Source organism: Crocuta crocuta, unplaced genomic scaffold, assembly GCF_008692635.1.
Source record: "Crocuta crocuta isolate KB4526 unplaced genomic scaffold, BGI_CrCroc_1.0 scaffold3, whole genome shotgun sequence".
NCBI lineage: Eukaryota > Metazoa > Chordata > Mammalia > Carnivora > Hyaenidae > Crocuta > Crocuta crocuta.
Genome location: NW_027529934.1, coordinates 14,671,583 through 14,696,668, shown reverse-complemented (window position 1 = coordinate 14,696,668; position 25,086 = coordinate 14,671,583). Strand labels below are relative to the sequence as shown.

Below are 25,086 nucleotides of genomic sequence, written 5' to 3'. Positions count from 1 at the left end.
TCACACCTCTCAGTAACCTGATCAACTAATTTGTACTGAAGTATTAATGACTAATAATGATGTAATGTGCTGCCCTCTCAATTAACACTTGAGCACTTAGGAAGACAAATTCACATATTTTAACCCAAGTAAGAGATTTGTATTTTTTCCCTTTTGAGAGGAATTATAGGCCCCTCAAAGGGAACCCTATAGACAGCTGCCTGTTCAGGACCTGTGCTGCATGCGATGTTGGGGGCATTGCACAGGTGCACCAGCAGAATTTCCCAAAGGGGGCTTGCTCTCACCCACAGTCCTTCAAAGCAGCGCTGTGCACTGGTGGTGGGTACACACAGGGGACCCTGTCTCTTCTGCCTCCTCTCCAACAGCTAAGTGGGGACTGAGAGAAACCCAAAGCGGCAGCGTCCACAATGACGCCCATATAACCTTCATTAGCAGGGGAAGTCTGGAATGCAGGAGTCGACATAGATGGCCTCCTGATGTCTCAGTAGAACCTCTCTAGAAGTCTCATGGGCTTTCACCCACGTGTGAGATGACCTGTCACCTAGAGAAACTGGCTCAGGGATGATTCACTTGGGTTTACATGTCTGGCAGGCTCTGCGATGTACTGGCTATGCACTGTGCCAAGCTACTTAACCACACAAGCCTCAGTTTCCTCATCTGTAAAATGGATACAGTAAAACATCACAGGATCATTGTGAGTCTGAAATGAAATGATGGAGAATTAGCACTTCCCGTAACGTCTGGTGCATACAGAGTGCTCAGTAAATGACAGCTCTTTTTCCTAACCATCTTGTTTTTGTTTTTACCATTTTGCGGTATCCCAAACTTTCAGTGCAGAACAGCATACAAATGTTATACTTATTATTTAAAGGCAGGTGAAGAAATCCAGCCTTCTGGGTGTGGTTGGTTTTGTAGTGAACTAGATTTCTTTCCAGAGGAGGGCACTGCATGGGGTTTTAGGTTTTGTTTTGGTCTTTTTTTTTTTTTTGCCTCTGCTTAGTTTCTTTAAATGTATCTCACAAATGCAGTGAGCAAAATGGATTTGGCAGTGACTTAAAAAGACTTAATGCATTTTGAAAAGAAAAAAAAAGGCACAACAAAAACTGGTTTGTTTCTATGATATATGGTTCATGTGATATGACAAAAATCCATTTTTATGCTTAGGAAAATTGGCTAATTTTAAAACAGTTGACACATGCCCTGTGCATATAGAGGAATGATAGATTTTACTCAGGCAAACAACTGAAGAACAGGGCTGGTGATATCTCTGTTGGGGCTTTAGTCGGTTAAGTCTTTATTTGGTGGCAGGCCCATTCCACATAGGAGAGAAGAGTGAAATGACTAATGGACTCCTTGTGGCCTCAGGTGCTGGAGTCAGATATTTTATCATAAAGATACCAACTACCAAGCTTGAAACACACTGTGTGTTCATGAAATGAGCAAGAACAGACAGACTTAGGAACCTACCTGAATAGCAAGCTTGATGTGCAAGAAAGTATGTAGTTTATAAAGATATTATCTGGACAAAAGGGGAGAATAGTTCAGCCACCCTCATCTGGTGAAATGTGCCTGGTCATTTCTCCTGCTGGACACATGCGTTTTTGGATTCCTTATAGCACCCATTAGCATCTTCTGGTCCCACTGAAAGGGGAATCCCACATAGTTTCCATTACTACTAGTTGGGGCAAAGAGGTTACAGATGAAAATAAGATACTACAGAAGTTGCACGTAAGCTAGAAAGTGATTATGAAAAGTTTAAGATGGAGACAAGCTCTAATTTTATTTTATTTTATTTTATTTTATTTTATTTTATTATTTATTTCAAGGCAATATTTCATTAGTAACCACGGAGGAAAAAGGCCGAACAGCTTAGAGAAGGTTTATGGTTCAGGTCTGCAACACTCAGCAATTTGACATTCTAATCCTGTTATTTCTCACCTTAAACTGAACAGAGTCAGCAGGGTTGGGTTTTTTTTTCTCTTCCCATAATTCATTTAGCTACTAGGTTTCCCCTCCCCTACTTCCTACGCTCATCGTTTGCTTCATCTGACTTCTTTGTCCTGTTCTCTACTGCATTTCTTGCTGGATATCAACACAAAACAGTAAAAACAAAGCAAGCAAACAAACAAAAACCAAAACAGTATCTTGGTGGTTCATTGGTGACTGAGCCATTTAGAAGATAAATTAATTCTTCTACTCCCTACTTTGATTTCCAGAAGGGGCCCCCTGTATCCCATGTGAACTTGACTACTAACGTGACTGCAGCCGAGAAACCCAGCAGTGTTCTTGGCTCTATTCGTAGGTATAGACTGTAAACATTTTGTAGGCAGGATCTGAGCCTTCTGTCTAGCACAGGGAAAATTTCTAACATTTATTCAATTAAACAACCTCACCATCTACCCCCACAGCATTTATTTTTCATTAAATAAAATATGGGTTTCTGGGAAGTTAATAAGTATCCTTCCTATTGCTAAAAATTTTGTATTCAGGATTTCAAATGTATAGAATTCCAAAATCAGGGAAGTGTTTTCTTTAGTGCAGTGGTTCTCAAAATTTAATGTGCACCTGGGGAGCTTGTTAAAATGCAGAATCTTCAGCTCCTCCTTCAGAGAGTCTGATTCTATAGGTCTTGTATAAAATTCAGAAAACTGTGTTTTAATAAGCAGATGATCTAAAGGCCACCCTTTGAGAAACACCATTCTAAGGCAAACCAAATAAAACGTCACCCAGTTCAGTTTGGTGGAACGTTAGTGTCCCTGAGGCATGGGTGTGATGAATAAAACAAGGTCTATGCTTGGAAGAGGTGGGGACATAGCTCTCTTCTTCCCACCTACCCTCTCCTATACCGTTGGAAGCTTAAAATTCACTTAGCAGGTTAGAGGTTCCGAAATGTTTTGCAATGAAGAAACATACGCTTTCACTTTATTAAGACAAATATTTTCAATATGTGTTCACCTTGAAATTTTTAATCATTTCATTTTATGGCTACAAACCTCTTCAGTTTGGGTGAATTCCATATGGAAAACATTGTCATAGGGGGATGGGCAGCATCTACTGGACAGGGGTGACCCTGCAGCCCAGCTCCGCTCTTACCCCATTTCTGAAGGAGAGAAGGAGCAAAATTAGTGTGGCACTGGGGGAACCACTGACTGTGGGAAGATCTTATAGTCTAGAGAAGTGTTGGTTATAATAGCCATCATTCGTTAAGCACTTAATATTTACCGGGTACTGTTCTGCACTTTTTAATAGGTACTACCTTATTTACTTCTTGAAATAACCCTATGGGTCACTTTAACCCCGTTTCACTGAGGATGCAACTGAGACACCAAGAGCTAATATTTGCTTAAGATCACAGTTTGGAAATAGCAGAGTAAGATCTGAACCCAGGCAGTCGGCCTCAAGAGCCTGTCCTGTTCTCTGCTCTCTCAGACAGCCTCTCCTGCAGCAGTGAAGGTCTGGAAATTTCTGCCAGGGAGGAATGAAGCCCCAGCTACCTCTCAGTGCCTCAAGATTCTCTTCCTACATGAGGGCCTGGGATCGTGGCCCCTTATTCATCAGAGAATTTATTATAATGACCCCCTGAACCTTTGAAAGATTTTGCTGTACTTAAACACAAAATATGCTTAGCAAAAACAACCTGACAAGGATGATTCATGGAGAGCAATTAGGTGCGGAATCCTGTGACTACCAAATAACGGCCTGGGCTGAAGATCTAGCCATCCTGCTGACACCTTCATATGGAATGCAACAGCCTGGCCCTTGTCGGGCTAGCCTGGTCTCAACCCATCCACGTGCCTGACCATCGGAGGAGTCCCTGAAGGGGCACGCCGGGCTGGGTGACACAGTTCCAATTTACTTCACCTCTTTGACCCTCAGGTTCCTAATCTTAATTCAAAAAGAGAAGGGAGACTAAGGACATGTGCATCATGGTAAGGCACAAATCAGTGTGTGTGTACATATATGTGTATGTTGTAGGAAGAGTAGACTTTTCCTGTCAGGTCCTTCAAAGGTGTTAATCAGGAGATAACAGGAGGTCAAAGTCATGGTCCTGGGGAGTGAGAGGGAATTGAGAAAGAGACATCTTGGCTCCCAGATCCTGGATCTCTTCCAAAATGCATGTGAGATGTGGGTCACTGGAACTTACAATCCAGCCAGGAGTTTTTGGTTACTTTAATTTCCTTCTTTGTAAAAATAGGAATCATAGTAGTTATAGACATAACCCACTGGGGAACTTGGCATCTCCTTCATTAATGAAAGCAGGAGAAGTGCCACATGACAATGGCGGAGAATTTCCCAACCCTGATTTCCAAAGAACTAACACTTGCCAAGCATCCTTTAGACACTCTACAGATGTAGACTATACAGGTGCCCTCTTTAAGATCAAGAAGCTGAAATCTAGGCAGGTTTGTTATTAGCCTAAGGTCGCAGGAGTAGGAGAAATCGAGTATGAACCCAGGTCGGATCTGTCTTACCCAGATTCCTGATTCTTCCTCTCAGCTACTTGGGAGAGGTACGGGAGGAAAGAAGGCAGGAGGGACAATTTGAGGACTGGCTCCTTAATAACGGAAACTTGGAAGGAGCTGTCTACAGTCACACCAGGATCTTTGGAAATAAGCCTTCCTAGTACTTCCTCTTATACCCCAAATTCTGTGAGTCTCCTAAGTCAACTGTTTCCTGCTGCGGTATTTTGTGCTCATCCCTTAGCAGAAAGTACTTTATTTTAAGGTTGATTATTTATTTTGAGAGAGAGAGAGAGGGAATGGGTGAGTAGGGGAAGGGGAGAGAGAGAGGGAGAGAGAGAGAGGGAATGGGCGAGTAGGGGAAGGGGAGAGAGAGAGGGAGAGAGAGAGAGGGAATGGGCGAGTAGGGGAAGGGGAGAGAGAGAGGGAGAGAATCCCACGCAGGGTCTGTACTGTCATCACAGAGCTTGATGTGGGGTTCAATCTCACAACTGTGAGATCTTGACCTGAGCCGAAATCAAGAGTCAGATATCAACCGACTGAGCCACCTGGGCGCCCAGGCTTTCTGTGGCACCAGGCTGGTGAACTGCCATCAGGCACTAGCCCAGAAGCCCGTAGAGAGGGCTGGTCTTAGACATTGGCTATTTCCAAGGTCTCTGAACTTGTCTCTGAGGATCCTGAAGCCCTTTGGCAGTCAGTGAGCTTTGTGGAAAATTCTTGCCTCCCAAACTGCACACATAGACTCACCAAAACAAGTTCTTCTCATGTAATTTTCCTTTGGATCCAGTCTCAGACATGCCGAGTACCAGGGACTGAGCATTTCATTCCTGTGGGCTTCATGTGAAGCCTGGGTAATCAGCTCTGAGGAGGAGGAGGAAAAGGAGTGTGTGTGTGGGGGGGAGGGGGAGATAGTAGTTTAACCAAACAGACCTTGTGAAGGCTTTCCTAAGCACTCCCGTGTGGAGAGCCCCACTCTTCTCAGAGGAATACAATTTCTGTTCCATTTATTGGATCATATAGCAAGTGCTTAAGATCACAAACTCTGGGAAGGCTGGCCATAGATTTATCATTATTGTTTGAAGCTGAGTGGGGGGACAGATACAGAGGGGTTCATAACATGATTCTTTCCACTTTTGTATATGTTTGGGAAAGTTGCATAATTAAAAGAATAAGATAAATTGTGAATTTGGAGAGAGAGAGAGACTTGAACAGAAATTCCAGCATGACCTCTTTCTTGCTGTGTTATCTGGGACCAATGATTTAAATTTTCTGAGCCTTTGTTTTCTTACCAATACAATGGAGATAATATCTGTCTAAAAGGATTATTGTAGAAAAATAAATGAAATAGGGAAATAATGAACTTAGCAGAGCGACAGGCCCATATAAATTGCTCAATAAATAACTATCTTTGTTGCTGTATTATTTTTTATCTTTGTTGTTATTATCATTTTGTGAGTTCCTTACAGCAGCTACTATACCTCATTGAGCTTCGTGTTCATCCTATCTAGTTCAATTCCAAGCTCATGTAACAAGAGCAACAAATATTTATTGAGCTTCTCCAAGGTGCCAGGCATTTTCTAGGAGCCAGAGATAGAGTCGTGAACAAAGTAGACAGAAAATAATATCCCAGCCCTTATGGAGCTTATATTTTTGTGGGAGGAGACAGAAAATAAGCAAGAGTCATTATGAATAAGTGAGTTCTATTTTTTGTTAGAAGGTAGTAAGTACTATGAGAAAAAAATAGAGCAATGGAGATGGGAACAGTTGAGGAGGGTGGCACAATTACATGAGATGGTTAGGGCAGGACTCAGTGACAAGGCAACATTTGAGCAAAGTCCACAAGAAGGTGGGAAAGTGAGTCATGTGGTTATCGGGAGAACTTTCCCCACAGTGGTAAATTAATATATTTAGTTTAATAGCTCTTTGCGACCTATTTGACTCTGTTTTTTAAAGTGTATGTTTATTTTTGAGAGAGAGCGAGAGCGAGTGAGCATGAATGGGGTAGGAACAGAGACGGGGAGGGGGGAGGGGAGACAATCCCAAGCAGGTTCTGTGCTGTCAGTGCAGAGCCTGACAGAGGGCTCAAATTCATGAACTGTGAGATCATGACCTGAGCCGAAATAAGAGTCAGATGCTCAACTGACTGAGCCACGCAGGTGCATGGAAACATATTTAACTCTTATATCACCTCTTAACTTCCAAGCTATGCATGTTTTATCCTATGGTAGGCTCCCTAAGAGCTTAGAGAATGTACCATACTTTACATTTATGCTTAATCCCAGAGCGCTATAGGTTAAGAACTCAGTAACTCTGTATAGAAAATAAACTCATACCTATCTTTGCTGAGAGGTCTTTTTTGTAAAAGCAGAAACTGCAATGCATAAGTTTACAATGTTACTCACCCTCTTTACCTGTACCTTTATAAGCATTCTTTTCTAAGTTTTATTAATGTGATGTTTTCAATTAAGCTAACTCAGGACAAAGCACAAATTAATTATAGGGAAACCTGGAGCTCAGAAGAATTTGGGGGAGGTGAAAAAGGCCACAGTGTAGGAGGACAAGGGACAGACACAACTGATGTCCCTAGTGCAGTGCTGTGACAAAACATTTTAAAAGTCTTAATGCCAATTAAGAATTACAGTTATACATTATGTGACCTTAATTGAAAGCAATAGTCCCCAGTTAGATATGATTCCACAAATCCAAGCAAATGTCCAAAGACTGCTATTAAGGAAGCTGGAAAAAAAGATACCTGAAAAAAGTAATTTTCTTATGATGTAGTCAGCAAGATTTTCTGCCACGGAGTCCTCTCACAAGGTCCATTTGGTAATCAGTTTCTCTGGTAAGCACACTTCCCAGAATAGGATCCAAGACAGTTCTGCCTCTGGTCAAGCACCTGTCCACAGTGAATGGTTCTGAGAGATGGCAGAATGATTAATTTTTGGTTGCTCCTCATGTCTCCCAGAGAAGAACCACAGCCAGCAATGGTAAATTACCTTTAGGATGGTAAATTACCTTCCGGCTGGTAAATTACCTGCAGGCTTGTTGCAGATCCAACAGACAAAGACACTGATCTATCCTCCTTAACACAGACCGGCCCTGTCTGGGGCTGAAGAATCTGGTTTCTTTTTCTTCAAGCAACTTCATCATTATAAATGCTTTTCAAATTGGGACCTACACAACACTGATCATTATTTTAAACAGAGGCCTCTGCATTGAGATGTTTTGTCCTCAAAGAGCCTGATGGAGTAACAATACATTGTGTAACTGCCAATCTCCAGAGAGATCCTCACAAAAGCAGGTTGTCTATCTCCCGTCTCCTAAGGCAATCTCATGAATAAACCATCTTAACATTAAGTCATGTGCATAAATAACTTAAGCCAGGCTTGTGAGAGAAAATGCAAGGAGAGTATGTGGGACACTGATCACAACATCAGTGTTCCCTCAGCCAAGATTCGGAGGGCTCCTTGGAGCTTGGTAACAGGTGGTTCACCCATAAGTTTCAACTGAACTGAAATTCCATTCCATTTTAATGTCCCCTTTCTGGAACTCAGCTGACAATGAATAGGACTGATATGATACTAAGCTTCCTCAGAATGTTTCCATCTTCTGCTCTTCTGTGAGGCTGACTCCAAGTTAGAATGACTAGGGAAAGTTTCCTTTGGACATGAATATGGATCTTTAACTGCTTGGGGGATGGGGGAGACAAGTCACAGGTTTTTGAATCTGTTCATCGAAAGATCATGGAGTTTACTTCTCTCATTTCTGATTGTGTCTCCTCACTTTTCCTCACTAGACTGGAGTTGTGTGGCATTTAAAATAATGTCCTTTTAAGTCTATTTACCCATCTGTCTCCTAGATCAGCCTCTATCCCTCAATCTTCTCTACCACATGTATTTCAAATTCAAGTTTAGCTCTTTCTGCTTATGTCACACTTCTCTCCAATCTTTTTCCCTTGTTCTTTGTCAGCCAGCAAAAATCTCTCTCTTCCCATCTCCAGAACAGCCTACACACCATCTGTCGAGGTTGGCAGGCTCCTGTTCTCTCCTCTTTCTTCCCCTGGTGGGAGTCAGTCAGGAAAAGCATGTGGATCCCCTTTGAAGCAGCTATAGGCAGACCAGACCATCTGATGGTTCCTCCTTCACTAATGAACTGCAGTTCATGGGATGAGAAGTGAGCTTTGGGGGACCAGTCTGTCTGTTTGGACCCAGGATGTGGTCAGAACAGACTCTAGGGTCAGATGGCTTGGTCTCAGTTCTGGGCTCTACCAGAGATGTGATCATGAGCGAGTCACTTAACAGAACTAAGCCTCTTCATATAGAAAATGTTGATGACCACTGTGTCTCTGTCACAGGGCTGTGGTGGAGATTAAGTGAGGTGATTCAGAGTTGAACACAGTTGCTTGGCCCATGAATGTTAGCTCTTGTTATGGAATCATCCCAAGCCAGTGAGCAAAAGCCCAACACTTCACTCAACAGTCAAGACAAGACCCAACATCTTAATGTGGCGGACGGTTGTGGCCGTGTTGTTGTGTGTCCAGAAAGAATTATTCCTCCAGGAGCGTACAATATCTCCATTCGCTTTTTCACCACAGTCCCCTAGTTTACTAATCCAGAGTCTCATCACTAAAAAGTCCTATCAAAACTTGTGTCCTAATTGAACAAATAGTAATTTGCACACAGAGTATTTCTGGGCCAGATTTCAAAGAGCAGCCACAGCTTATGTCAGGAAACCTTTCTAACAGCAAGCACTGTTACCCAGCCCTTTTCCTCCGGGAAATGCATTGCTGAAGACATTTCAGATGAAACTGGATAAAACTCTGGAGAGTACGAGGATGGGAATAAACTACAGTAGCCCTTGGGGGTGTAGGACTTAATGGCCTGGCGGTTTCCTTTCCAAAGCTAGTTCACTTGATTCATGTGTCTTTCACCTATAATGTATACAGAAGTAACCCAGATTAGAAACATGAAACATTTGCAGTTGTCCGGCTGCATATTTTGTAACTAAAAATTTATGGTGAATAGCCCTTACAAAGATCAGATCTATTTCCTATGTTACATAAGATATGTATTTCTTCTTACATGTTCTTTGATATATAGCTTGGTTTAACCCTACATTAAAAAATAAAAAAAATTACAATGAAAGACCATATTTCTTTGAAATAGGTTTAAAAGTGTCATCGATCAATTGGAATAATGAAAATAATGGAGAAACAAGTTTAAGTGTGGGATTGGTGATCACTAGTGCAGCAATTATTCCAATAATTGCTCTGTTATGAGCAGAGATAATAGGGGTCTCATTCCCTCTCATTACTTCCCATCTTTGATGGAGATTTCTCACCAATACCATAAGGTTAAGAGTGTTTTGATTTGAAGCTCCTTTAACATGGGAAGGATAAACCTTTAGCAGCTAAGAGAAGAGACCTAGAATCTTTCATTGATGGCCAGCTGTACATGTTATCATGCCTCTCTCTGTGCCCATGCATGTCCACTTGGGCTGTGGGTGGATGGGCCTGGTAATTATCAAAGGATTAGTCTAAGAGGGAAGTGATTTGCAGAAATATAAGTGAGATTATGGAGACCCACTGTGAAAGCCGTCTGGTCCCAAACTCAGTCTTCAGTTATTTTTTTCCCCTTGCTACACTGCCTGGGTGTGTGTGTGTGTGTGTGTGTGTGTGTGTGTGTGTGTGTGTGTGCCTGATGATTTGTGGAGAGGAAATGAGCCCATTCAAGCTCTATTCTTATTAGGGGCATCAGTCACCTCCCTGGTACAACTGATTTTCAGGTTTTATACTACCACTGACCACGGGCTGACCTTATGTTCAACTCTGGATTATTTATAGTGGTGGGCTGGTGGAACATGAATAAATGTAATTCACAGAACACTTAAAACTTATTTTACCCAAGCCTTCCTATAAATATCTCATTGGAGCAATGAGCAAGGGCAAAAGAAATCCGGTTTTCCCTTGCTGAGCCAGTATGTAGAAATGCGTGAGTAATCAGGTACTCAAAAACTAGGCAAAATAAAAGACCCCTAATAACTTAAAAACAGACCAGATTTAGGAATATCCAAGATTGAATAGCCTGAGAATAATAGATTTGACTGGATGGTAAGAGCCAGCCTACAGGGGTAGCAGGGTGAGCCTGTTCTAGTGGGTGTAACTGCCCAATGAATGGCAAACCATGGCCGATGTGGAGTAGAAGAACCTTGGAAGAGGAAACCCAGTTGGGCTGTGAGGCATCAGCTGCTCAAGAGAGGAGTCCTGTGTTCACAGGTGGTGTAGCGAGCTCTGGGGCAGGCTCTGTGCACTCTCCTCCTTCCTCTCTACGGTCCCAGAGCAGGGATCTCAGTACAAATGTTCATTTCATCCTGTTGGAAGACAAGAGCGTGTGATGGGTGAAGGGAAGGAGCCACACCCCCTCAATAACACTGTCATGTTTCCAACGCTGTTTTGATCAGCAATAACAAATGCCTGGATTTGAGCAATTGCAAGTGGTTTCCCAGGCTGTGAGGGGGAGGGATTAGGGAGACAATTAGACAAAATCATCTGTGTTATTGTATTGAAAGCAAATATCTGCCTTATGTTGATGGCATTTATAGAATCCAAAGAGGTAATACTGATGGAATTATAGGGGACGTGGCCAAGAATGCCCAACAGGTGCCTATGGTAATTCAATTAGTAGAACCTTCAGGAACCATATAATTACATGAAATTCTTGGTTTTCCCCTTGTTGGGAAACTTCACAAAATATTTATTTCTCTGTTTCTCTTCATGGGGAAGGAATTAAAAGTGTGTGCTTCTTGAACTTGAGCCTTGCCAGTCAACCATCCCTCAGGTAGTATTTAACTGTGAGAACCTTGTCACGTCCTCAACAGAGGCTAGGTCTTTTCACCAGACATTATTGGGGCTCTTTATAGAATTGTATTGTTCTAGGCTTGTCTTTCCCATCACCATGGTAAAACTGTATTTAAAAAGTATTAGTCTGCCAGTGACGGAANCGTGAGATCATGACCTAAGCGAAAGTCGGACGCTTAACCGACTAAGCCACCTAGGCGCCCCTCAATCACCCCGTTTTAAAGGAAGGCAACCAAAGCTCAGGGCTAACTTGTTCAAGGTCACAGAGCTAGTTATTGGTGAAAACCACAACTGAAACTGGGGCCCTATTCTTTTCAGTTTGTGACCCTGGAATTTCACATGCTCTTGTCACAATAGAAATGCTGGTTTTAGGACTAGACGGAGACTGGCAAGTGAAGAAGATGCTAATGACACTTAAAAGATGTTTAGCTGTGTATCTTATTGTTTGTGTCATGTGAAAAGGAGTAACCCTGGTGTTATGTCCAGCCTTATTCAATAGGAGAGGCACAGGCGGTTTTTTATTTTGTTGTCCTCAATAACATTTTTTAATGTTTGTTAATTTTTGAGAAAGAGAGAGACAGAGTGAGTGGAGGAGGGGCAGAGAGATGGGGGAGGCACAGAATCTGAAGCAGGCTCCAAGCTCTGAGCTGTTAGCACATAGCCCACCGTGGGGCTCAGTCTCATGAATTGTGAGATCATGACCTGAGCTGAAGTTGGCCACTTATCCAACCGAGCTATCCAGGCGCCCCTCCCCAATAACATTTTAAAAGTAACTTATAGAAAAACAAATTTTCTAGTCCTTCCAATACCCTAAAAAATCTGCCTCTATGATATGATCTCAGTCTGTCTTCTTTCCATAAACAGGATACCTTACTTTGCTGTTTTGTCACCCACAGCTCAAAGAGGATAGGTAGTGGGGTCCTTTCCATGGGTAATATGCTTCTGAGAAGCCAGGTCTGGACAGAGGACATGGGGCTGGGTCCCCGACTCCACCTGCCCACGATACCCAATGTTTGAATGGACAGGATCACAAAGATGAGAAATGCCCATTTTCCTGGTATCAGCAACTAGGGATGAGATGCCTTCTTAATTTGCAGGCAAAACCTTGTGTCTAACCATTTAGTGTATCAAATCTCTTTCTATCCCCTTTTGATTTTAATAAGCCTTCATTTCTCCCCTCTCTCCTGAACAGCTACCCATGACTAAGAAGATTTAACTTTCTTTCCATACATATAGGGATGCCTTGCACATATTTGCATATGGATAGAAAAGGTAGGACTATAAAGTGATGTGTGTGTGTGCGTGCTCGAGCACACACCTGAGAGGGTGTGAAGCATGTACATCAGGGCCCAGGTGACCCAATAAGATAAGAGTTGACCCAGAATTAGCCTCTAGTCTCCTTGAGAGGCTTAACGCTCTCCCCAGCGGTGCTCCCTACTCATCAGAGTATTTTTGGATATTCTTTTAAAAATAATCACCTTCTGGGCCCCATAGCAAAATATTTTCCACTCATTAGACACCTATTGGTCACTTATCCTACATCAAGCACTATGGCAGGGCCCACATGTTTAAAATTAAAGAAATGCTCCTCATTCTCCAGGAGGGTTACAGCACAAGGTTTTCCCAAACACATCCCACGCATCTTTACAGTCTTTCTTAATCATCATATTTGGTTCTGACTTTTAACCTAAACATAAATTATTCCCTCCCAGGGAAACAAAGATTTGCTACCATTAATTATATTGAGAAGGATGTGCTTCAGGTTTTGGAGGTACTTCCAAAAATATTTCCGGGTCGCTGTCACATCCCTGAAATAAAACAATGTACCAGAGGGACATCTTTGATGAGCAAACTACTTTTTTTGGAGATTTAAATTCCAGCCTATTTAGAAAACTATTGTGACTGTCTTATTTTTTTAAACCCTTTCTCATGTCTTTAAATATCCCTTTACATCATTAGTTTCCATGCTTTTTTGTGTTCCTACCATATGGAGTGAACTCCACTTGCCGACGGTGCCCTTACACGCATGCACAACAAGTTATAAGTAATAGCACTCGCCCTTACAGAGAATGCTGGGTCTCTAATTCCCCCTCCCCTTTTTTTAACCCTAACATAATGCAGTAATTCAGTTCATGGTCCATGCAGGCCCTCTACCTGACACTGTCATTTTATTTTTTTAATCACATATGTTTAAATATTTCCCTAAATACAGTGGAGTAGGACCATGGTATCCATCCCCCAGAGTAGCCATGTTCTGGAATCTCCTACAGGTACCATGTTCCACAACAGCTTTATGCTGTGTGTTTTTATTTACTTTTATTTTTATGGTTTTACTACTTTCTCTATTTTTACCCCGTTCTTGATTTTGTAGTAGGAAAAATGTTGCCAATGCACCTTAATGATGCTTTTTTTTCTGCTTTTCACCTGTCTCTGTACTATATTTATTTCTAGGCTGAAGGTGTTTTCTTATTTAAGGACTGAATAGCTATATGAAAATAAGCATTCAGCAAAGTTAGCTTTACTGTGTAATTGTGATTCTTTTATTATGCTGGGCATCAAACTAATTGACTTCTTTTCTGTTTGTTTTTTTACCCTTGGACTCCTTTCACCCATTTTAAGAGTATCATTAATATTTTGTAGTCTAGTTTTATGCTCACAAGCTCAGAAGCAGCCCTGGGCAGACTTGTGTTGGGCATAGCACATGCTCAGTGCCTTCTGTTTCCTCATCGTGCCCTTCTTCCTGTTCCCTGTCCATTCTTACCTCAAAGCACTTAGCCCTCCTTAGCTGTTTCTTACTTTACCTGGGTTTGAATCCCAGTTCTGCCACCCACTGACTGTGTGCCTCTAGGCAAGCCGTAGAGTTCATCTGGACCAAAGTTTCCTGGACTATAAGATTAGGGAAATGGTGGGATGCCCCCAGTATGCAGAGTGGAGTCAAACCAACACCAGTGCCTGGGAGCAAGAGGGAGTCAGTTCTTAGAAAGCAGCTGGCAAAGAGCCAAGCTTACCTAGGGATGCCAAGGGGCAGAGCAGAAGTCATTGACCAGCCATGGAACCCGAGATGCCAAAAGCCAACTGGAGACAAATGTTTGGAATCTGAGTCCTGGATGAGTAGCATAGATGGCTTGGAGGTAGCATTGTTGGCAATAGATAGGCCAAGAGCAAAAAACCAGGCAGATGGCATTTTGCTGATTTGTTGCTTCTTTTAAGAGGGTTTGGTGTATATCCCCCTCCCTGGGCTTGTTGCCTCAAAGCATTTGTAAAGAATAATGATACCTTCCTCACTGGGTTATTTTAAGATTTTGATGACACACTGAGTACGAAAGTGCTTTGAACACTGTAAAGTGCTCTACAAATGCTAATTTCTCTATTTACCCCTTTTCAAAACTGTTCAAAGCTGGCAATTTATATTGGGATAAGAGAAACAAATGTATGGTCCAGAGTAAAAGACTGCTAATGTTGCAGGAAATGCACATTTTAACAGATTGCATTCTCCGAGTCCAGTTGTTTTCCTACCTAGATATACGTTAGAATCACCTAATGAACTTGGAAAACTTAGTGCCCAGGCCCTAGACCTGGAGACGCTGCACCGATTAGTCTGGGGAGTTACAGTTTAGGTGAGCATCTAAATGACAACCTGAGTCCGGTCAGGCCTGCGTGTGCACTCACAGGTGCAGGAGACTCTGTATTGATTTCTTCAGTTGGAAGGTACTTGTTGGGCAGCTGCTCTCTGTCCTGCAGTACCTGGGAAATCAAAGGTAAATAATACAAAGTTGCCATCCTTAAGCAGTTCAGTCCATGGAAGACACAGGGTTTTCCTGTAGGGCACAGTAGTTATAATTTCTGTGATAAGTTCTGTAATGGGTAGGGAACACAGAGGTGTGAGACTACAGATTCTACCAGGAAATATCAAGAAAGCTTGTCAGCAAATGTGAAATTTAATATGAGTGATGACAAATGTACCGTTTTGCCAAGCAGGAGGATAATAGAGACCGCTAACATTCATTGGACAATTAGCATAAACAGGTGCTGCTCTGAACTCTTTACCCTGTAACCCATTGAATCATTCCAGTGACAAACTTAGGAGCGAGGTGCTAATATTAGCCCCCAGTTATGGTAGGGAAGTGGTTCTCTGAATATAGTGCTTCCAAGGCAGTGGCATGATCACTCGGGACATTGTCAGAAATTCAGGTTCTCAGGGCACCTGTGTGGCTCAGTTGGTTAAGCGTCTTACTTTGGCTCAGGTCATGATCTTGCAGTTCTTGAGTTCCAGCCCTGCATTGGACTGTGTGCTGATGAAAGCTTGCATGGGATTCTGTCTCTCTTTCTTTCTATCTCTCCCCTGCTTGTGCTTTCTCTCTCTCTCAAAATAAATCAATAAACTTAAAAAAAAAAAGAAAGAAATGCAGATTCTCAGTCCCCACCCCAGACCTACTGACTCAGAAACAGTTGGGTGGGCTTTAGTAGCCTGTGTTTTAATAAGCCCTTCAGTTGATTTTGATTCTGCTCTATCTAAAATACAGATAGGTTAACTAATCTGCTTAAAGTCAGTCAGAGACTAAATGGTAGAAGGAGGATTCAGACCCAGGCAGTCTAGCTCAAAGCATCCACTTTTAACTTCTATGCTGAAAAAAAGGAAAATCTGGGGTGTCTGGGTGGCTCAGTCAGTTAAGTGTCTGACTTTGGCTCAGGTCATGGTCTTGTAGTTTGTGAGTTCGAGCCCCGCATCGGACTCTGTGCTGACAGCTCAGAACCTGGAACCTGCTTCAGATTCTGAGTCTCCCTCTCTCTCTGCCCCTCCCCTGCTTGCTTTCTCAAAAATAATAAATAATTTTTTTTTAATTAAAAGGAAGGAAAATCTTCCCCCATTTCATATGTTGAATCCCTGAGTGCGATCTGAAGATAGGATCCTTAAGAGGTAATTATGATGAAGTGAAGTCATAGAGTGGAGCCTCAATACCATAGAGCTGTGTCCTTCTAAGAAGAGGAAGAGAGAAAAGCTCTCTCTCTCTCTCTCTGCCTCCCTGGCACCCTGGTCTTAGACTCCCAGCCTCCAGAACTGGGAGAAAATAAAGTTCTGTTGTTTAAGCCACCCAGTCTATGATATTTTATTATAGTGGGCTGAGCTGGCTAATGCTTACGCCTGCCCAGGAAGAGGGCGGAGCGTATATGCAAAGGAGCAGAGACAGGAGAAGCATGGGATATGCCCGGGGCAGAGAGGAATAGGATGGGAATAAGGTGTTGGGTGAGGGGCACATGATGGAGTGTGAGGTGTGACCAAACCTAGAGAGATTGAAGCCAGATCCTGAAGGCCCTTGCATACAAGGGAAAGGTATTCAGTTGTCCTCACATGAGCAGTGAGAAGCCAATGGAAGATATTAAGCAGATCAGATTTGCATTTTAGAACAGTCACTATTAGGGGAGAAAAGGATAGGAATACGGTGATGGGAGGGGCAGTAGATTGATGAGGTGGGAAACTTTTGCTTGTTTTCAGTTCAAAGCAAAGCAAACATGAACTAAGGTCATAGAAATTTGGCTCTAAAGTCTAAATATAAGATGCACTGAGATTACGATGTCTGTGGAAATGTATATAGAAACATATAGATGTATACGTATATAAACAAACTTACATATAGATTTATAGGAGCATGGATTGGAGGAAGTTGTTTAAGACATGCACTAAGCTGTTAACGTTTCTTACTCAGAGCAGTGAGACTGGAGGGGGAAAGCAGAATGAATGTTCCTCAGACTCCATATTGTTTTCCTTGTTGCTGACAGCGTGCAGTGCCGATTTTGTCTTTTAGTGAACACACTAATGACCACATCTGTGTGTGTTGCGCACACATGTACAGGTGTGGAGCTCAGGTTTGTAAATTTGGGCTGCATTGCTGGATGGGTAATAGGGAAAACGTGGGAGTTTGGGAACCTTGGAAATGAGGAGAAAAGTCCTCCGAGAGTGGCAGGTTGGTTTAAAGGACGGGCAAGAAGGGGCACCTCGGTGGCTCATTCGGTTGAGCATGGAACTCTTGGTTTCTGCTCAGGTCATGATCTCATGGTTCCTGGGTTTGAGCCCCAAGTAGGGCTCTGTACTGACAGCAAGGAGCCTGCCTGGGATTCTGTTTCTCCCTCTCTCTCTACCCCTCCCCTACTTGCAATCTCTCTCTCTCAAAATAAATAAAATAAATTAAAAAAAAATTAATAAAGGATGGTCAAGGAAAGTGTAGGAGCATGGAAGAACAGCCCCAGAAGAACACTGGGAGAGAGTCCATGATCCTGAGGAAGCAGATTCTTTGTTGCTCAGTCCTTCCTGACACATACTAGGTGCCCAGTGGTCCAACTCTTGTGAAACGAACATATACCTTTAGCAAGGGGACTGACCTCAGTGTCATGGGCTGGGGTTAGCCCTGCAAAATGCCCTTTAAATTTGGCAATTGAGAGATTCTGATAGTCAAAAGAAAGATGAATTTTCTTTCCTTCTCTCCGTCATTTCTCCTATTGGCATCTCCCATCCTACTCCGGAAGAAACACACGCTTGTAGATATATAGCCACACGCCATACGTACAGGCTTCACACAGACACAGATATTGTGTTCTTTTTTCACCCCTGAGGTAATATTATAGGGAATGAAAACATCCTGGGATATTTTTTCTCCTTGCAAGATGGGGTTGGGGGTGGGGTAAGCATATGTAAAGATCTTCACCCTTATACCTTATTGCTCCCAAACGGTTGAAGTAATGAACTCTTAAACTTGGCAGCATGGTGATTCTCTGACAGACAGCAGTTGTAGGCCAGACTTGAGGAAAATCAATGAATGATCTGTTGGCAGCCGGGTGGTGGTTTGGATTTCCAACTTTGGCCACATGTACTGGAGGAGCTTTTGTTTGACTTTTTAAGGGCAACTTTGCACAGCCGGAGCCCAGCTTGCTCTGGAGAAGGAGGAGGATTAGCTGATAATTTTGATCACTGGCTCCTTCTGAGCCCCAGATCACAGCGATGAGAGGTCACTGGAGAACCGCCCAGCCCTCCCCCAAATGTCCCAGGCAGATCGGAACTGAAGGCTCTTTTAAGGACCGCTTCTCATTTTTCCTTACTCTTAGCTTCTGATCTGAATTTCCCTCATCTCCATGTGGCCTCCTCATGGCCCCGCCGAAGCACTTTCTCTCACCTTTTCTCAGGGGGGATACACACACACACACACACAAAAAAGACAGCTTTTTCATGGTAAAAGGTGCTTCTTAGCATTCTAACTCTGAACATTGTATTTGGGCTGAGCAATTTGGGATTCAGGCATATCCCAAGATTGCTTTGTTGATGATGACATATGAAAGGATAGGAAAGAGATTGAAGGGTGTCTTCTTTTTTTTTTTTTTTTTAATGTTTTTTTTATCTCAGAGAGAGCGAGAGACCGTGAGCAGGAGAGGGTCAGAGAGAGAGAGAGAGGGAGACACAGAATCCGAAACAGGCTCCAGCCTCCGAGCCAGCTGTCAGCACAGAGCCCGACACGGGGTTCAAACCCACGGACCGTGAGATCATGACCTGAGCTGACACTGGATGCTCAACCGATTGAGCCACCCAGGTGCCTCAAAGGGTGTGTTTTTTAAAAATTAAATGTACTAGGGCTCCTGGGTGGCTCAGTCAGTTAAATGTCCCACTTTGGCTCAGGTCATCATCTTGTGGTTCGTGAGTTTGAGCTCCGTATTGGGCTCTGTGCTGATAACTCAGAGCCTGGAGCCTGCTTCAGATTCATATTCTCTCTCTCTCTCTCTCTCTCTCTCTCAAATAAACAAACATTAAACAAATAAAATGTACTGAATTCTAGAGTGTGGTCGACTCCTTTTCTCCTTATGCTCCCAGACAAGGCCTCAGTAGATGGTGACAGTTCTACCTGTGATCTATAGAGAAGATTTTGACCATCGCTTGCCATCTCCACAGCTGCCTCCCTAGACCAAGGCGCTGTCATCTTTTACCTGGTCCATTTTCTGACCTCTGACCTCATCTCTCCTCTACCCTTGGCATTCTAGATAGATTTTTTGCTCAACAAAGCAGCCTTGGCAAACCTACTCAAACATAACATTGTGCTCAGGTAAAGTTCAGGCCCCATGGTTCTTACAGAATCTGGTTGTCTGCTACCTCTCTTCCCTCATGTTCTCCTGTGCCCTCACTCCCTCATGACCCTGTTGTCACACCAGCCTCTTTGCCATTCCTCTAGCTAGCAAAGCAGGCTCATGCCTGCACACGCTCCTCCCTGAGCCTGATGTGCTTTTATACTCCAAATGCTCTTTTAATGTTCCCATCTCACTTGCATTGAGTCTTTGCTCTAATATACCTATTACTTGAGTACTTGATATAAAACAGCACCCCCCCCACACACACACACACTTACTCTCTATCCTCTTGCCTTGCTGTATTCTTCACAGAACTATTAGCACCTGATACATTATATATTTAATTATTGATATGTTTACCATCTGTACTCTATCCCACTAGAATGTAAATGTAAGAAGTAGTTGACTAGGGCTCAGCATGTAGAAATTAGTCAGTATTTTGTGGAATAAGTGTAAGATGTAAAAATAGTATTTATTGTGACTCATAGTTTATAAAACAGGTGCTGAATAGGACCTCAAGATCCAAGAGTTTTAGAAGCTTATACTTACGATGGTACATCTGTGCCCTTCATTTATTTTCTCCTAACTTCCCCCTTGTTTGATTAGATGGCCTTGAATTTCAACTTCACCAACTGTATCATAAAGACTATTTCTCTCTAAAAGAGAAGATTTCCTAAGTTTTCTCTTGAGACCCTAAAATGGGTTTTGCTTGTTGTAAGAAGTCCGAGATTTTGCCCTGTACCTCTTGACAACCCACTGTGTAGTTAACACATAGCCTTACATGTAGTAAGGCTGCCATTAAAATGTAGTTGGTTGCCATTAAAAATACTTTGCTTGAAAAATGAAAAATTCTTCGATATTTGACTGGTTGTGGTTTGTTTATCCTAAAGCCTAGGCTTATAAACTTTCATCTAACCTGGATCCCTTGAGGTGAGGTGATACCAGTGCTCTAATCTGGATGCACTGGGATGAAGTGGAGTAGAAAAGCTGTATCCAGTTCACTTTTGATTCATCCATCCATCCATCCATCCATCCAAGGATTGATTGATTGATAGTGTATTGTCAGGTTGGTTTCCATATAACACCCAGTGCTCATTCCAAGGAACATTTTAAGTTTTAGGTAATGTGTTAGATATTGGAGTTAAAATGAGAAGCCAAAACAAGTGATAATGGAGCCTTCAAGGAACTTACAGATGAATGTGGGATACATGCTTTGATCAAATAATGATCCAAACAAATATGTAAAATTATTTTGGCAAGTTTTATGAGTAAAGAGAGATGATGCCAACAGGAATTTACCCTGATAGGGACATTCAAAGAAGGCTTCTTTGAAGACATGGGTTGAGTAAGAGATAGATGAACAGAGCCCTCAAGAGCATTTGCTCCTACAGAGGCAATGTGAGGAGCAAATGCCCTGTGGTTGAAGGGTATTAGACTCATCCGAGGCCTTTAAAGAAGGTCTACATGGCTAGTGCACAGAGCAAGGTAGAACATATGAGCTTAGAGAGGTGGGAAGAGCCAAATCATTCATATTAAAAGTGATAGGAATCCAGTGAACGATTGATGTGTTTTGGGGTTGAGAATGTGGAGGTCTATAAGTTTGTTTGTTTGTTTGTTTGTTTTTTTAGAGGCAGAACAAGCAGGGGAGGGGGCTGAGGGAGAGAGAGAATCTCATCACAGAGCTCAATGCAGGGCTCAGTCCCAGAACCCTGGGATCATGACCTAAACTGAAGTCAAGAGTTGGTGGTTCAATGTACTCAGGTACCCCAAAGGTCTATTAGTTTTCTATAGCTGTATAACAGCTTAGCATAAATCTAGTGCTTTAAACCAACTCACATTAATTATCTCCCAGTTCTCATGAGTCAGGAACACATGCATGGCTTAGCTAGGTCCTTTCCTTGGAGCTTCATGTGGCTGAGGTCAATGTGTTGTCCAGGCTACATTGTCACTCAACTAAGGAAAGCTCAACTAAGCTCAACTAAGGAAAATCCACTTTTATGACCATGCTGCTTGTTGGCAGAATTCATTTCCTTACAGTTATAGGTCTGAGGGCCCCAGCTTCATGCTGCCTGTCAGCTAGAGGCTAGCCTCAGGTCCTAGAGGCTGTCCAAAGGCCACTGCCACATGGCCCTCTGCACAGGCAGTTCACAGCCTGGCTGTTTGCTTCTTCAAAGCCAGCAGCAGACTCTCTTTCTCCAGTCTGCTAAAATGGGGTCTCCCGTAATATAAAGTAATCATGAGAGTGACATCCCATCACTGTTGCTGCATTCTGTTGATTAGAAGCAAGCTACAGGCCCTTCCTGTACTCAAGAGGAGGGAATTATACGAGGGTGTGACTCACTGGGGGCAACGACAGGAGGGAAAAAGAGATGACATGTTCAGATCTGATGCATTATGCAGAACGCATTGGGAGTCCAGATGAGAGATGATCATTTAGATTAAAGTGGCAATTGCTTCTCGGCTTTTTGGCTATAGTCGAGTGTAGATTAAGGTGGTGGCAGTGAGAACGAAGACTTATGGTTAACTCTGACCAATATTTTAGAAGTCAAACTGGTAGAATTTAGTGATAGGTTATACTTAAGGGACAAGAAAGAGGAAGATATCAAAATTACTGTGAGGTTTCTATTGAATAAGTAGATCAATGGCACTTAACGCTGTCCATTCATTAAAATCCTTTCAGGGGGCTTTTAAAAAGTACTCACTGCAGGGCCTGACCCTACGCTTTTTAATCAGAACTGTTAGGGGTTCAGACATTGGTATTTTTAAAAAGGCTTTCCAGATGATTCTGATATGCAACCAGGATTGAGAACCACAAGAACGTATTATTCTGCCCTTCACTTTGATAGGAAGCCACTGAAGATCATGAGGCTGATTTTGCACTTCCTGACTTGAGAAAGTTTTGAGACATCAGTTAAAATGCCTGGATTGTACACAAATCATATGAGCTCAGGAGGAAGGCCAGGGCTCGAGGCATGAATTTCTTATAATCTTCTGTTGCCGTGAATGTGGGTAAAGCCTCCCAGGGTAAATCGTACAGGGAGAAGGGGTAAAGGCCTAGCAGTGCACTTTGAGAAACTCCAACATTTAATGACTTGGCATAGGAGTGTGGGCCTATTATAGAGAAAGCAGAAAAAACAAAGTGTGGAGTCAAGGAAACCCAGAGGAGGGCATGTTTATGAAAGAGGCATTAGTCAATGGTGTCAAATGAACTTATGGAGGTGATTTGGGAGTCACTCTAATACATAACTCTCTCTCCAAGAAAGGATGTCAGGAAGCTCTAATTACTTTTAATTGAACCCCTGAACTAGCATCTGCAAACTTTCTCTCCTTTTTTCCTCACTACAGAGGCAATGAGTATAAAATGTAGGAAATTTAGGAAAAGCAAAAGGAAGGAAATTTTAACTACCCATAAGCCTACCAACCAATGATACCTACAGTTGGTATTTGGTATAGTATACATACACATACATACACACATTTATATATACTGTGGCTTCAAAATGGTATATATGGAGTTCTTTTTTAAGCATGTATACATTAAAAAAATTTTTTTAATGTTTGTTTATTTTGAGAGAGAGAGGCAGAGTGTGAGTGGGCAAAAGGCAGAGAGCGAGAGAGACACAATACAAAGCAAGCTCCAGGCTGAGTTGTCCACATAGAGCCCGATGTAGGGCTCAAACTTTTGAACTCTGAGATCGTGACCTGGGCCGAAGTTGGATGCTTAACCACCTGACCACCTGAGCCACCCAGGCACCCCTATACATTATTTTTAATAGAGCAATAACTTGCATACTGTTTTATATCCTGTATTCTTCACTTAATATATCCTAAACAATTTTTTGTATCATTAAATATTCTTATAGGGCATACTTTTAAATGACTGTATTACACTGAATTATATGGATATGCCATAATTTGCTCAAGCTGTTGTATAACATTTAGGTGTTTTGAATTTTCCACCATTATAAGGATCACATTTTAAAATATAAAACATAACTGGGAATGTGATGGGTCAATAGAAAGCACTTGGAGCTTGGGACTCCATGGAAGAATAAGACACAGGTAAAGATGAGCTTCATTGCTGGAAGAGAGAAGGACAGAATGTGACCTAGATCTGGAACTAAATCAGGCTGAGATACACAAGCCCTCCCGTTGCCACCCCTCTAAGCCAACTGCCGCGACACAGAAGCAGAGCCTGCTGCGATTTTACTGGATGACAGTGAGCAGGCAGAATGCACATCCGCTCCATACAGACGGCTGCCAAAAACAAAGAAGTCTAGAACTAACAAGGCCAGACGAGCTCGGTTGTTCTCTCAAACTCACAGTACAAAGAATTCTTGGCAAGGAGAGAGACTGGGGCCGCTTCTCTTGGTGACATCTTCGCCATATGTAGTAGCCAGCCTTCAAGATGGCATCTAGTGAGTCTCTGTTCCTAGTATCTACCTCCATAGTAGTCACCTCTCCCAGAGTACCAAGTTAGGTCTATGTGAGCAATGCATACAGCAGAAATTGCATGTGCAACTTGCATGGCTTGGTCATAAAAATCATGGTGGCTTCTGTCTGGCTCTCTTTTGGAGTACTCGCTCTGAGGAAAGCCAGCTTCCATCTTTTTTTTTGTTTTTCTAGGAGAGAGAGAGACAGCGTGAGCAGGGGAGGGTCAGAGAGAGGGAGTCACAGACTGAAACAGGCTCCAGGCTCTGAGCTGGCAGTCAGCACAGAGCCCGACGTGGGGCTCAAACCCACAAACCGCGAGATCATGACCTAAGCGAAAGTTGGACGCTTAACCGACTCAGCCACCCAGGCACCCCCAGCTTCCACCTTGTAAGGATGCTCGAGCTGTCCTTTGGAGAGGTCTGTTTAAAGAGTAATGGAGACCTCCTACCGAGAGCAAGGACCAACCTACTGGCCTTGAGAATGAACCAACTTAGATATGGATCTTCTATCCCCAAATCTTCAGATGCTTGTAGCCCTACCAACATCATATCTGCAACCTTGTAAGAGACCAGATCCGGCCAAAATTCCTGACCCACAGAAATTGTGTGAGATGATAATTTTTTTTAATTTGCAGCTGCTAAGTATTGTGTTAATTTGCTGCACAGTAATAGATAATTAATATACTTCAAAACATAAACAGCTCAGTGTTTCTCTCCCCGCCTGTTGTCAAGCAGTAAACCATCCTTGTAGGGAATCTCTGTGCACATCTTCAAAATAATCATCCAGAGGTAGACTTGCTAGATGACAGGTAATGCAGAATTCCAATGTTATATGGTCAAATCTTAAGTGTGTTATTTTAGACACTATAACATTGGCGTTCAGGTGTGTGCCCACGCCATCCCTCCTCGTCCCATTCACACTTCTCCGCAGGTCTCTGTCTTTGTTTTCTGCCTGTAGACAGGCTGGAACCGGAGTAAGGGCAGAACAATGATTCGAAGATTTGCCCTACAGCATGTGCTGACTTTTGGAGGGTCATCTTTGTAAACATAATCAGAAAGGTATGTGCTTATATATGCTCAGTGTGGCTCCATTGAAGAGACTGTGCAGAAGTGTTTGCTGCATTGGATGGAAACACACTGATATATGGAAGTGCAAAGACTTCTAGAAAGAAGAAAAAAGGACACATGTGGAGACTGGGAAAGAGATGAATGGAGATAAGGGGAAGGACGC

General features: G+C 42.7%; 1 protein-coding gene across 3 annotated transcripts in view; it reads left to right on the top strand.

Annotated features, from left to right (window-relative positions):
* BRINP2 (BMP/retinoic acid inducible neural specific 2) overlaps positions 1–25,086 on the top strand; it is a 121,762-nt gene that overhangs the window by 19,456 nt on the left and 77,220 nt on the right. Inside the window, exon 1 of one of the 3 annotated variants that reach the window (XM_077763318.1) lies at positions 3,875–3,929. The exons of the other annotated variants lie outside the window; for them this stretch is intronic. The gene's annotated coding sequence lies outside the window, so the exon portion shown is untranslated. Of the gene's footprint in view, positions 1–3,874; positions 3,930–25,086 lie in introns of those variants that run through there. 3 annotated transcript variants of the gene reach the window in all.